This window comes from Streptopelia decaocto, assembly GCF_964273445.1.
Source record: "Streptopelia decaocto genome assembly, chromosome: 7".
Lineage (NCBI taxonomy): Eukaryota > Metazoa > Chordata > Aves > Columbiformes > Columbidae > Streptopelia > Streptopelia decaocto.
In genome coordinates this window covers 7,059,723-7,072,328 of record NC_138661.1, presented here as the reverse complement: position 1 = coordinate 7,072,328, position 12,606 = coordinate 7,059,723, and positions in this window count along the sequence as shown.

Here is a 12,606-nt window from a genome sequence, read left to right as displayed (position 1 = left end):
ACTGTTCCATACACACAGACACAAAAAGCCCCAGGACATGAGATATGCAAATCACTTGTGGACAGCAGAGTTGGGCTGGCTCCAGTGTCTTCAAGGACTCCAGAGTTCTACCCATCTTGGCAATCTGCAAAGCACAAATGCACATCAGGTTATCACATAACACGTCTAGTCAGATGTGACAAAGCAGAAAGCAATCTAATATAAAACAATACAGCTCTCAGGATCAAGAGAAGGAATCCTTTCTCATGTTAGGAATACCTGTGGTTTTGTTAGCACACAAGCTTGGTGATTCATGCATTTAAGGAGACTTTCACTATACTCAAATGCTTAAGCATCAATAACCCCATCCAAAGTGAGACCTGGATAAAAGAGAAAACATGAACTGACATTAAAAATGATACACTGCGGTGAGTCACTCAATTAACAACATTTGTGCGGCTTTTAGTAGACAGAGAAGGGTTGTCCTATCTGGTAAGTGACTCAAAACATGAAAGAACATAATACAGTAGCCATCAATCACAAAGGTGAATAAGCATCTGCAGCTTTGTCCAGAGGCTGAGTAACATACACAGCTACACATCTACACGATCCACACTCCTGCTTCTTTTCACTTAGTTAAATGAGCACTACTGAGCCTAAGCCAATTGTATCATGTGGTGTTTTATCTAAAAGGTGCAGATCAAAGAGCATCAGAGGGAGAGGTTTTCAGACACTCCACATAACGTTACTATTGCAAAGCCCCTATTGCAACAGTTGTCTGACTCCAGACAATCTTTCAGAAGATCACAGGAAGGGAATTGTACAAGTATAACAGAGGCTGGGGAAGCCAACTAAATTTTATTTTAGTGCACAGTAGTTTCTATTCTCTTTCCTAGAGGTAAAGCCTGTCCTTTCTCCTACCCCAGATGCTCAAAGCTACCCCTATCACAAAATTCATCATTACCTCAATTGTGTTGAAATGTTCACTGTGAAGATATTTTTTCAGTTCATGGATCCAGTGAGAGTTCAGCTTCCTTCCCTCCCCACTGCAGATGTACTAGCAGGTTAACTGTGTGACCAACAGCGGGGCCAAGTCAATTTTGCTACCACAGAAAACTGATGTACTCTCTGCTGGGAAAATATTCTGCTTGTACCTGTTTCAAAGTGCATTGGAAAGATGCAGTCAAAACTGAAACTGCAATAAATGATATCTAGTGACTGTGGCCATCAGCAAGCACAGCAGGAGAAGCATAGTCAAGAAGTTAACTCTGCTGGACATCCTGCAAAGGAACTCTCTGTTTGGATCCCCATAAGCCATGCTCCCAGCTGCTCTGGTACCTGCTCTGTGTGCATCCTCCCGCCAGCCCTCCCAGTCCCCATGAGCAAGTAGCAGCAGGCAGAGACAGGACACAGTCAGAAAGTCTGTTTCAGCATCAGTCTCATGTTCTCCTCCTATGCACATGTCCTTCAGGAACCAGTCTGACCTCCCAGAGCACCCAGCTGACCTCCCAGAGACAAGTCCTGAAGATGGCAGAAATATCTTTCAGGTAAGGAACAAGCCCTACAATTTTCAACAGTAAAGGTGGTTCAAACATGTCATAGCCTGATGAACTTGCCCTGCAGTAGTGTAAGGGATGCACATGGACTCAACAGGTCAGCCTGCTTCTCCCAGTACCTGCTCACAGCATCTGAGCAGGGGTCAAGGGCTTTTCCCTTGCTTTTGCTGTGAATTGCAGACAACAGATTTGCACAGAGGGCAAAGCAAATGGGTTGTTTGGAGCCAATACTGGGAGAGTGTAGGCCAGGATATCTACTGAGAGGGTAAGCAGGGGTGAAATAGGGTGGCTACACATTACAGGGGGGGATATCAGAAGGAGACAGGCTTACAGGGGATGTGCAGGAAGGCTTGGGGTTTCTTCTTCCCCTCCCTGGAGTAGAGTCCTGAGTCCTCCAGTTTTCCCCATCCCCAGGCATTAGAAATTACGAGGGGCTAGCTGAGTAGTTACAGCTCATCTCCCTCCAGCTTTTACCCACGGTGAGTGACAACCTGTCCCTGCTACTGCTTACAACAATTCAAGAGCTGAGCAACAAAATGACTTCAGAACAGCATAATCAGGGTGAGCAGGGACAGTAGTAGAGATTTCTCACTCAGAAAGAGAAAGCTGTGACACACCCTCCCACACTGCAGTTTTCTGAGTGGTCCTGAAAGCTGAGGACAGCTGGTGGCTACTCGAGAAAAGCTGGGTTTGCTCAGCATCAAATAGGAATTCACCAGGCAGACAGAAAGTCTGTGCCAACAAGGCACTCTCCAGTGGTGTTAAGTCATGAAATCACCCTCTTTCTCCCTGGGTGAAGGGCAGAAAGACTTTAAGCAACACACAGAATAACTGGAAAGGACAGAGGTAGCCAGACAGGTGGGCATTGCCTTGAGTAAATAAAAGTTCCTTCCATGGTGCTCAAATAATACAAGTGTTTGATGGCTCCATGCAACACAGGAAGACTCATCCACAGAAGAGATATGGAATCTCTTTGCTTTCTTCTTAAAGAAATGCAAAAGTTAAAGAAATGCCAAGTTCTTTAGCACTGAAAGTTTGACTCTACAACCTTAGGAGCTTTTTTTCCTCCTTTTAGGACATGCAAATACAGTTTAAAATACTCTAATGATGCTTATAAAACCTTTACAATGCTGTGTCTGGGTGATCACATTATTCATAGGTTAGCAAGTCTTACATGAATAGTGTAGCTCATTCAGTTGATTTCTTATTCAACTTTTATACAGTACTACATAATGGCACAGCATGTCATAAACCCTCTAGAATACTATTTTAATGTCTTCCCCAAATATTTCTCACTTAGCATTACAACAGTTGCTGACAACTCTGGAGCCAAATTTTTTTGAATGCATGAACACAAGTGGGCAGAACTCAGAAACAGCCTCGAGATAACCTAAGAAGCAAGAAAAAGCCTTTTTCACACTTAAAGACTTTGTATTCACTCAGAATTTCAATGGATAATGATGTTTTTTCCCCTTCAACAGAACACAATGGCCAGATCCAGCTGCAGAGGTGGTATAAACCAAAATGGCTGACATTGCAGTGGGATGTTCTGAAGGAAACACCTTGAGGTCTCTCCCCTGTCCCCATCCTGTAAATTTATTCTGGTGTGAAGATGCAAGATAAGGGCTTATTAAGCTTTTTTACCAACACTATAGGCAAAAGAGAGTCTGTAAATCCCATCATTTCATTATTAATGCGGAAGTATTTTCACATACAGCAGTATGTTAGCTTGGAATTTAGCCCAAGCTATTCCATTCCACTCCACATCAGTGCCCTCAATCTGTTAATTAGACAGGAAAAATCCAAAGTATGCTCCTTTACCCAGACAATCTCTCACTTTGATGGATATCCGAGCTAACTTTAAAGACTTGTAAAAAAGACTGTTCCAAGAGAGGCTTCCTATCTATCTCAAGACCAGCCCCCAGTATGTGGTCCAGATAGCATCTTTGACAAAGATGTGGGCAAAATGCTGAATTCCAAAAGAGCTGCTATGACCCAGTTTTACCTGCCTTCAAGAAAACCCGATGTGCTTTACTTCTACATTATTAATTTATTAAGAGAAGTCCAACACTTCCTTTCCAATCCAAGCTTAGAGGCCAGGACAGTTTCAGGTTCCAGCCTCATCCCAGAGGGTACTACAATATCATCTCCCTATCAGGTGATGAGCTGATTTCACCAGGCATTGGCTTTATGGTAGTCTTCCTTTGGCTGAGTGCAGAAGGAATCAAGTCTAGAAACCTACAAACTCTCCTGGGCCTGTTCTGCTCAAACCCAAATGACATTCAGCCTTTGGTAAAATGAAGTTATCTTCTAACTTTCCTCAATGTAATTCCCCAGAGATTTTCAGCAGACTATGCCTAAAGAACATGTTTATCAGATTAGGATCTCCAGAGTTAAACTATTCAAATAATGTTTTAGCAGTTCTTATGCAGTAGCAACGTGTCAGCTCTTTTCCATCACAAAACACAAGAGCACCATTCAGTCAATTATTTCAGGGTAATAAAGCAGGATAACAGAAAGTATAGGCAAGCAGATCATCCTCATACAGGAACCGTTGCACCGTGTTCAGTTTTTGTTGGCTAAAGCAACACACTGTTGAATTATGAAGCACACCCTTCCAATACTTTCAACTGGAAACAAGATCATTTGGATGCTTATGCCATTAGTCTGGCTAGCGACATTTCCAAAAGCAGTTAAAGGGAGGATTATATTAGTGAAACTGAAATCATAATTTATAAGCTACTCATTCAACACAGGACAAAATTATTTGGGTCTTTGGTGCTTTGGTTATATTAAGCCTGCCTTCAAAAGATCGTTAAGCTACAAGGAAGAATACAGGATACTCAGTCATGATGTTGTAGCTGGAATCTTTTAATCTCTTTCCTAACACAGGCAACATAATCACCAAAATACAGTGACATGCCAAAAACACACACATGCACACACAAAACAAAAAAAAAACAAACAAAAAAACCCACAGGACACCCCAACCATTCCAGAAAATGTTAGTGACATCAGCACAACCATATACAATTTATAGAAAAATTCATAGAAAAGCTTTGATCAAAGAGTTTTTTGCTTAGCCAGTCCCCAAAAGATTCCAAGTTTACACCCACATCGACATCCGCCGCCTTTTAAAGAACCACTTTAATTTTCAAGAACTGAATAGGGAAATAAACATCATAGTCTGAACACTAATCTGGATGTATTTTAGCAGTTAAGCACACACTAAAGGAGGACCGAGTACAGAGAGACCCATGAGTTTGTGCATCTCAGAAATAACCTACTCATTTACAAACTATCATTACCTTGATTACTGACTTCAAAGGGAATTCTGGGGTTTCCACCACATTTTGAGTCATTGCTTTGTCCAAGTTCATTAGTTAAGATGAGATCTCTGAGTCAGCTAAGAAAGAAAATGTGAGTTTCAGCTCTCAGCAAATCTGACTGTTGAATATTTTCAGCTGATTGCATTACCCCATCACCCTGGCCTAAGCCAACTAATTGCTTTGACTCAATTGAATAGTAATTGGATTGTTCGCTATAGCTGTGGATCAATGCTGCAGCATTGTGTTATTGATAATACAGTAAAAGCCTATTAAATCCATGGCCTTGTTGTGGAGAATAATACGTTTAAAACAGATATTTGCTTCTATTATGAATATTAATGCTAGTTTTCTTCTTACTGAAATAATTGTAAGGGCATTAAGAATGCCTTTAGCAAGCTGCAGCAGAGTGAAAGAGCAGAAACCGGGCAACAGTTTCCTTCCAGTGAACAATATTAGAAGACACTTTTTTCTGAAGTTTATCTACCAAAGAGTTTCAAATACGTATTTTTGATCCTTTGCCTAGAAAACTTGTATTAAAAGAATTGCATCACAAATCTTTCCCAGTTTCTTAAGACAACAGTCAAAATTACAGAAGACAGAATATATCTCCACAGCTCTAACTTCAGTTCTGTCTTTGTTGTTTACCAAGAAAACAAGGACTTCCCTGAGTGCCCTGCAGAATGCAACCACATTGAGAAGCTTAACTATATTCTAGGTGAACATTGCTATTGGAGAGCTTTCTGTAATGATGGAGGAAAAACTGACTTTCTCAAATGACATCAAACCTTGGCCTTGCTGTGGGCAGCAGGTACAGAGCTCAGCTGTGCTGCTGAGCATTATCCTCATCATGGTGGGATGAGCAGGAGTGACCTCTGCTCATGTGGGTGAGGGAGGAGAACCCACTGAGAAGATGAGCTGGAGTTCAAGTCAAAGAATCACAACGCTGGGTGACACCTTATAGCCTGCATTCAGCAGACAACCCAGAGGAGAAACCACTCATGGCCTTCCCACCCTTAACCTGCAGGCTGCTTCTCCTTAGCAAGATGCAAAAGTGCTCAAAAATGGGACTGAAACACATGTTCAGCTCAGAGCTGTACTTGGTCCTGAGAAGGCAACATTCAATGAAGCAAAAGAGTTTTCAAATACAGATAATTTCAATCAGAAAGAGTTATAGACCACAGGTGGATTGCTGTAGCCTTTGTCATAAAGATTTGTGTAAGTTAACCTAGAAAAAGGCTCTAATATTTTATCATTTTCAAGAATCATCTCAAGATAAACCTGTCTGGCTTCATTTCATGGTCGAGACGAGTCTACGTCTGTAATAACAGAGACGTTTGTACCCTCCTGCATCACCTAAGGTGAAAACTGCCTCCTCTCTGAGCTTCTCCTGACTCCTGGTAGCTTGGTGTGGCAGCAGCGTGCACTCACAACAAGCAACTGGTATTTATTCCTCCAGGCACTGCCACCCTCTCTGTACAGGACAGCAACACAAAGCATGGGGAAAATGCATTGTTCTTGGCTAGTGGTGGTCAGTTTTGCGTTTCCCAGTATCAGTAGGACATGTTCTGAGCAAGCACATCTGGAGCTGGCAGTGAACTATATAATTAAACTTTAGCATAGCCTGTTTAAACCTTACACTTGTTCCAAGAGCAGGGACTGAAGGTCTCTAAAACTCCTGCCTGAGGTGATTAATTAGATGATTATTCACACGGAAAGATTAATCCCAAACACACAGAGACCTGTGGGATTTTACTGACTAACAACCTGCAAGTTGCTACCCAGAGACTCCCCAAAGATTAATTATGTGCCAGACCTGCTCAGATTATAGGCTTGATTTACAACACCGTTTGGTGTTAAGCTTGCCCAACTGTTTCTGTTATTCAGTTTAACATTAAGTGTTTGTGCCGAAGTGTTCATATAGCTGGTTCAGGGAGTATTTTTGGAGAGCATTTAAAGCCAAACAGGTTAGTGGTTTTCAAGGAAAAAGGAGGGGAAAAAAAAGCACACAATACAGGAAGATATTGGCTTGGTCCTTGGTGCCAGAGAAGAAGGGATTTTTAAGCTTTTATCTGAAAACCTCTAGCACACTCATGTTGTGGGACATCAGCAAGTAGAAAGGGTTAGCATTCACCAACACTGTGTCTTTCCTTGACCACATGAAGATTCACATTTGTGATTTTTGGCATCTCAGCATCTAAAATTCCCAAGGACCCTGTTCTCAGCTCCCATGGAAGATGATATTTTCCCTGGAATTTCAACTGGACATCACTGTGGCTGGTTCTGGGACTGAACAGGAGGGATGGACCTCTCATTGGTAACAGTCCTACTGGTCCTGGGTGTGCTGGAGGAAGAGGAAGCACCTTGTCCTCTTTCAGATGCAGAAGTGGCAAGAGGTGGGTGGGAAAAAGTGAGGGATTAACATGTAAAAGGTCAAGTTACAGGCAGGGATATAAACTGGTTTGGAAATAGGAAGAGTGAAACTAGGAGGCAGAGAAGATGAGGAATAAATTGGAGAGACACGTGGGTGATCAAATGGGGGTATGAGGGAACTCATACTTGACATCTTTAAAGAAAGAATCTAGAAATCCAAATATCTCCCATCATTTTGTTGTGCAAAAGAGCAAGGTTCCCTGTGTGTGCCTCATAGTCCCTTCTTCCAATCTCTCTATTCAGAAAAAGTCTTATTTTGTTGGCTGTTGTCATCTTCCACCTATGGAACAGTAGTGAGGATCTTTAACAGAAGACAGACAAGCAGATGGTTCATGCTTGTATCCATGCCCCACACATACCATCCTTCTGCCTGCGTGGTGTGACAGGAAAGAAGGCAAAGTTGCCCATGAAGGCCAAGGTAACTCAGCAAGTCAATGCCAGCTGGTGTCACAGAGAAGTGGAAGGATTGAATGCAGGGAGATGACCTGGAGCAGTAAGCCTCCTCTACATAAGCTGGCTTCTGGATGCGTAAACCACTGTAAGAACCTTCATTAGAGACTCTGAGGGAGTTTAATTTCCTGACTAGACTTAATTGGGCCAATACACAAGGAGCAGAATGAAGATATTTGCTGTTTTGTAACAGATATTTGGGCATGGCAGAAGGGGTCCACTCTGCCCAGTGGTTTCTGGTTAGGGCCATGCTTGGATTAGGTCCACAAATTGGTGCATAAAATACTTGCAGAGAGAGAAAAGCCCAGGCTGTTACAGCAATCCATTAGGCCAAAACTTGTAAGCACGTGTTGTCATGAAACTATTTGGAAAGGTAAGATAGCATCTCTAGCACAGAGCCTGTTCCACTGATAATGTGGATTACAGACAGTGTTGCAGTCATCTGTCACTTAGAAGTTATGAGTCTGCAGTAGGGAGCAGTCTGGAAAGCCAGACATATACGTCAGGGATTTCCCCAATAATAGAGTTACTCATCAAAACAGCACAAAGGAACTGAGCTGAATATCTTCTCCCAGGCAGGAAAAAAGAAAAAGTGACAAAGAGGTAGTGAAAATGTATAGGTACAGAACTGTATCTTCATCAAAACTGCTCTTTCAAGTTTCTGGTGAATGTGAAACCTCCACTGTGCTCTTTTACCACAGCTGCCAGCTCTTACCCTGTTTCCCCAGAAATAAGCCCTACCCTGAAAATAAGCCCTAGCATGGTTTTTCAGGATTTTTGAGGATACTCGAAATATAAGACCAACTCCAAAAATAAGCCCTATGTACAGTTCATCTAAAAAGTCAATTTGAATAGCATCCAAGCAGCTATACATGCAAAGAAGTAATAAGTTTTTGAACAAAAATTAATATAAGACCCTGTCTTATTTTTGGGGAAACTGGGTAAGAGCTAAGGGAGATGGGGGGAGGACATCCAGGAGACTGACCAGTGTCTTATTCCTAATAAGCCATCAATCATCTACTGTGCAAAGCAGACATAAAGGTCTTGCTACAGAAGACCATTTATTCTGTGAACACGATTCCTTCAGCTGTAGGGGATGGTTATATTGAGTCAACATCCTGCCACCAGCCCCAAAAGGCACAAGTCAAAGTACTGAAATTAATATATGTTAGACCTGTGATTATTTCTGAAGTCCACATCAGATACAGAAGGCAAATATGAAGACCCTAAATTCCTTTGATCTTCAGCCTAAATTGATCACAAACTGCTTTGGTCAGGAAGGACTATCTTCCAGGAATATGCTGCAGCATCGCTCATGCAAGTGTTTTATATTTTCTGACGTTGGTTTTTGACCTCTGTCACAGGCAGGTCACAGGACTGGACAGACTCTCCTTCTCATCCAGCACAGGCATCTAGTCAGAAAATTAGAAACTGGATTGGGGAAAAAAAAATCGGCTGTACTGGATTGTCTTGCTCATAATCTCCCTGACTTCAAAGCTCACATCTGTCTCGTGAGGTGCGGGACAGTTTCTAACTTTAGTTGACCCAAATTACTTCCAGCCTTCCTCTGCAGCACACAGCAACACCGAATCTTTGTGCTGCTCCTTTGATCGTTGCATCTCTGAAATAAACTGGCCTGCATGTCTCTGCAAAGAAAGCTTTACAGGAAAATGAATTCAGATGAGGCTCGTTGGTGGTTCAGCTGTCCTTAGCATGGTTATTCTCTGGTTTGGAGTGACAACAAGGGGGAAACTGAGCACAAAACAGGCTTTAGCTGCAAGGTGCTCAGTTTTTGTGCACTCCTATCACACCTCAGAGCAGTTCCTCACCTAAGGGTGCCCTGGTTGTCCATAAGGCAGTCCTGTAGGTAGCAAATCCAACTTTCCTGAAGTCTTAGTTAAGAAAAAAATCATGCAAATACCTGTAGCCTGCCCCAGCCCCTGACTAACTTTTAACTTCACCAGGGACAAGATACCAGACCATTCTTCCTCTGTATCCTGAAAGGTTTTCCATCCCTCCTTGCCTTCTTATCCCCTCAATAGATATACACACTCTGTAAATTAATATAAAGTTACACATGAAAAAGATGCCTAGAATTAGAGAATTAATGTTGGGAGTCAGCAATTTAATGGCTCACATTTTTCCCTCAAATTAATTTCTCTTCTATATTACAGTTTTATTCCTGCTGGGATGGGTGAATGTAGTTCTTGTCCTTTAGTACCGAGCTGATTTTTGGCCATTGTCTATAGTTACAACCCTGCTGACTTAGCTGCAATGGTAGGGAAATAACTGTAAAATTTTCAGGTAGAATTGAGGCTTTAACTTTTGTTATTTCAAATAAAAGTGAAGCTCATTCAACAAAAACCAGCATCCCAGAAAAGGGTAAGACCCTTTTTAAACACTACAAATTAGCAGAACATAATAAAACTCAGGCTTCTGCCTATTCATAGATGTGACCCTTCTAAAAAGTGAGAAAAGGGAGAATAGGTGGGGTTTTGTTTAAATAAAAATTAAATCCCCTTAAAAGCAGGATATTATGTACCTGCTATTAAACTCCATCTGGCACTAACCCTGCAGGCAAGTAACAAGCCAAGCCAACTGGGTTTTTTTTGCAGGAGGGGAAAGGCTGATTTTAGCAGAAACTGTAGAAGCAAGATTTGTTTGAACTGTTCTTGCACATCTTTTCATCATACACTTGCAATTTTAAAAACTATTTTAAAACAGGGTGGTAAATGTGTTAAATAGGTCACTCTCTGTGTCCAGCGCAGAGACACGAGGCTGTTTATAACTCCAACTGCAGAACTTTGGCGCTTGAACTCAGCTGGTAACTGCTTACACGGCAGGTCCACAGTGCTTGCCCAGAAGGCAAATGTTACAGTCAGAGAAAATAAATAAATCTGACTGCTCCCCCATTTAGCCTTGCTGCAGCGCACCAGTACTTCTATCTATGGCAGCTCTGGAGCTCTGCTACACAGACGCCACAGAGGAACACAGGATGAGTTGGAGAAGCAGTCCAAAAAAGTTAAAACATGAGACAAGGAGGCAAACCGGATGGTTTTGCAAGATTAATATGGGAGAAAGTAAGTGACATTTCTGCCAAAGAGGACTTGGGTCCTGCAGCATCTCGCAGAAGTGACACACAGTGACACTGCTTGTTTGACTCAAAAATGAGAAGCTTACAGGAGGGATCTTTAGGAAAGAAACATCCAAGAGACACATGAAGCAACGTCAGCATTGATCCAGCACTGCCTAGACCAGGACCAAACTGAAGACGAGAGCTGTTACATGTAGCATAGATGCACATTGGAGTAGGCACAGCCTAGGTATCCATCAAGGTAAATTGTCTGGCCTGTGCATGTGATGGAGGAGCTTGCAGAGTATAAGCAAACACGATTGGAGTCTGCCTCCCACTTACCTTGAGAAGAGGGACGACCAAGGCTGGCATCACAGCCAGGGTTGTGGTAAGGTGAAGACTTCAGGTGTCCCAAGGTTTCAGGATTTTCTGTTTTCTCTGTGGTTGGTTAACACAGAGGAGGGAGAAAGATCAATCAAACTGTGTTCTGACACTTCTTTTGCAGGGTAGCTGCACCATGGCTCCTTGGGGAACCATTCAAGCTCATGACAAGAGATGCAATGAAAAAGATCAAGGAATTGGTCTCCACCTGTAGCAACAAGGGACTGCTGCAGGGTGGATCAGCCTCTCTAGGTGCCAGAGAGCCAGGAGGTAAAACACTGAGCCCTTGACAAGTGGGAAATGTGCCCAGTCTAATCTGCCCAGGCACCTTTATGTCCCTGCTGTTGTCCCTACAAGTGGCAGTGCCACCAGAGGAGAGCTTCAGCACCCTGTCAAGATGCCAAAAAGTAGTGCTGGAGCTTCTCCAGTGCAAGTGGTAATTCAATCCAATTAAAAGTAGGTAAATGCCAGTTAGCCTGCATTTTCCCCAGAGCAGGCACTCTGTGTGAGCCAGAGAGAGCAAAGAACGCCGTTCCAAGATCCACAGCCAGCCTGCTGAGAAACAGATTTTTACAGCTGCAGTTTCTGCAGTCTAGAGAGGATAAGAAGAGATGGGGAAGGAAGAGCCTGCCAACATGTGAAAGATAATACACAAATAAAGGCTGTAAAAATCTTCTATCTATTGGGGATGGACCAATAGACTTAAAATGCTGTAAGGCCTGATTCAGATCTCCCTTAGGAACAGCTGTCAAATGCTACAGAGAATGAAACACTGGAATACACCACCTGGAGAAGGCAGCAGAACTTCCACTTCCTGCAAAACACTATAAACAAGGAGTCAAATGGTGTCAAACACAAGATAAGGGATTAAATTAGATACATATCACCCCATACAGCCCTTTCAAGAGCCATATTTCGCAACAGCCCAAAGCCACATTTCAGCAATGTCTACTATCCTGCATAAGGGCTTTTACAACCCACTGGAACTGCTCCTAAGTCATACTAAAGCATCAAGAAGACTGTGACTGACACCTGTAAAGAGAGGATTATAAAACAAGGTCACTGCTTGCTCTTCCCTTGTGCCTCTCACAGACCCTATTTAAAACCAGTGCCCTAAGTCCAGATGTGGCCGTGAAGAATCCATGACTACCAAGGCTTTGCAAATCTCTAAGACTTCATTGCAGTTGGTACCATTTTATAGAATCATAGAACAGTTTGGGTTGGAAGGGACCTTCAAAGTTCATCCAGTCCAACCCCTGCCATGAGCAGGGACATCTTCACCCAGATCAGGTTGCTCAGAGCCCCGTCCAGCCTGGTCTTGAATGTTTCCAGGGATGGAGCATCCACCACCTCTCTGAGCAACCTGGGCCAGTGTTTTAACACCCTCATTGTAAAAATTTTCTATTTC